This window comes from Propithecus coquereli, unplaced genomic scaffold (genome assembly GCF_000956105.1).
Source record: "Propithecus coquereli isolate 6110/MARCELLA unplaced genomic scaffold, Pcoq_1.0 Scaffold158, whole genome shotgun sequence".
Lineage (NCBI taxonomy): Eukaryota > Metazoa > Chordata > Mammalia > Primates > Indriidae > Propithecus > Propithecus coquereli.
The window spans coordinates 2,714,243-2,716,647 of NW_012140302.1; the positions used below are offsets into that span (position 1 = coordinate 2,714,243).

Sequence of the window (2,405 nt, forward strand, 5' to 3'; positions counted from 1 at the left end):
CCTAGGTTTCAAGGAATGGGGGACTCATGAAAACAGAGGTGTGATTACAGACACAGGAAGCAAAACAGATAAGAACAGTTGCCTAGGCCGGGCGTGGTGGCTCATGACTGTAATCCTAGCACTCTGGGAGGCCGAGGCAGGCGGATCGTTCGAGACCAGCCTGAGCAAGAGTGAGACCCTGTCTCTACTAAAAATAGAAAGAAATTTAGCTGGACAACTAAAAATATGTAGAAAAAATTAGCTGGGCATGGTGGTGCATGCCTGTAGTCCCAGCTACTCGGGAGGCTGAGGCAGAAGGATCGCTTGATCCCAGTAGTTTGAGGTTTCTGTGAGCTAGCCTGATGCCACGGCACTCTGGCCTGGGCAACAGAGTGAGACTCTGTCTCAAAAAAAAAAAAAAAGAAAAAGAACAGTTGCCTAAAATTCAGGAGAGAATGTGTTTAGTGTCAAATGCAGAATAAATATGTGTGGGGACTGAGAAAAGGCTAATGATTTTAGCTATAAGGAAATTACTAGTGACCTTTAAGAAAACAGTTTCCATGAAATGAAGGTGTTAAGGAGTGAGTTGTGAGGGAGATGAAACTGCACATTACCTTTGCCAGAAATACAGTAGGCAGGAAAAGGAGAAAGAACCTAAACGTAGTGTCAGGGATAGTCTAGAGGCAGGGCAAACTTTTGTCTGTCTGTCTTATTTTTTTTTAGACAGAAGAGAATTGATAATATTTGTAGCGAGAGGAAGGATGCAAACAAAAGAAGGCAGAGGATGAAGGTTTGTTTGGAGGGCATGTGGAGCAAAGCATTTGTACCTCGCCAGTTGTTCAGTCTTGTCATCTCCCTGCATGGCAGCAAAGATGGCCCCTTCCCTGGTCAAGCCACCAGTGTTGTGTACCTGGCCCAGTTCTCTGGATGAACCATGCTCCTTTTTCATTGAAGAAAGCAGATCTCCTAATGCAAGTGAGACATTATCGTGTTGGAATAACCTTAAATCTGCTGTAACCCATGATTAGACAAACTCATTCTTCAACATCAGTACGTGATTACTGATGACAAATGAGTGATAGCACACCTCGCGAAGGCCCTGGCACACTCAGCACATCAGGTCCCATCAACTGTGGCTAAGAGCTGCTGTTTAAGTGGGTGTTCCAGCTCTCAGGCCAGAGAGCTAAAGAACACCTTTGGTCAGAGTTTCCGAATCCCTCTTAGAGAGTTCAGCCTCTCCAGGAGTCTCTGAACTGTGCTCTGACCTACAGGTTACCTCTCATCCACCCCCACATTCAGGGCCAACGGTAATGAAGAAGAAAAAGGGAAAGTACAGCAGTGCAAGGACACTCTACCCACTCAGCAATCTCTACCCCCCACACTGCCCCTTAGCAAAGGACTTCTGAACAGCTTTTCTCTAACTCTACGCTTCTCAGTCCCGCCCATTTTTTTGTTTTAGCCATAAATACGAAAATTCAGAAGGTTACTGGCATTGTATTTATGGCCTTTTAAAGTCTTATTTAATATTCTAGAACTGCGGTCCCCAACCCCCTGCCACGCCACGCCAGGAACGGGGCCCGCACAGGAGGTGAGCGGTGGGCAAGTGAGCGAAGCCTGAAGAACTGCACCCACAAAGCCCCAACTGCACCCACAGCCGCTCCCTGTCGTTTGCATCACCGCCGGAGGCCCCACACAGTCAGATCAGCCCTCATGGGAGTGCGAACCCCACTGCAAACTGCGCATGCGGGGGTGCCAGGTTGCGCGCTCCCCCTGAGAATCCTATGCCTGATGATGTGAGGTGGAGCGGAGGCAGTGACCGCACCCTTCCACCCCCCATCTCCGGTCAGTGGAAAAACTGTCTTCCACAAAACCGGTCCCTGATGTCAAAAAGGTTGGGGGACCACTGTTCTAGAATGTGGTACTCTTCCCTTTTGGGTTACTAACTATTCTTTATGTGATTTCTACCTAGGTTTTTTAATCTTTTTCTTAACTGTATATTGATATTAAATTATATTTTCCCATACCTCTTGGAAATAAAATGTTAGCAGAAAATGAAATTGATTTTTAACGCTTATTTGTAAAAATGTATTCACTATGTCTCTTCAAGCAGTTCTGCAGGTTTTGTAGTAGATATAATTCTGGGTAGATTTAGTGAGTTGAAGGGTTAAAATACCCAGTGCTGTCGCATATGGCAGTGAGCAGAATCACAGATGTTGATGATACCACGTAATTAGTATTCTTTTATGTAAATGAAGGCTGTCAGCATGTTACCATAGTGTCTCCTCTCTCTGAAGCTGGAATTTATGCCACTTGGTCTCACCAAGACCAAGCAGGATTATTCTATGGCCCTTAGTTAAGAACTGAGAAGAAATCAATACAATGAGAGAGAGAATGAGAGAGAGAGAGTGCGCGCACGAGCACCCGCG

The 2,405-nt window shown here is 45.9% G+C and overlaps 1 protein-coding gene across 1 annotated transcript in view; it reads left to right on the forward strand.

Moving 5' to 3' along the window:
- Nucleotides 1-1,791: 1,791 nt before the first annotated feature.
- The window catches only part of USP49 (ubiquitin specific peptidase 49), a 27,681-nt gene continuing 27,067 nt past the window's right edge, over nt 1,792-2,405 (forward strand). The window contains exon 1 of the mRNA XM_012640882.1: nt 1,792-1,821. The gene's annotated coding sequence lies outside the window, so the exon portion shown is untranslated. The remainder of the gene's footprint in view (nt 1,822-2,405) is intronic.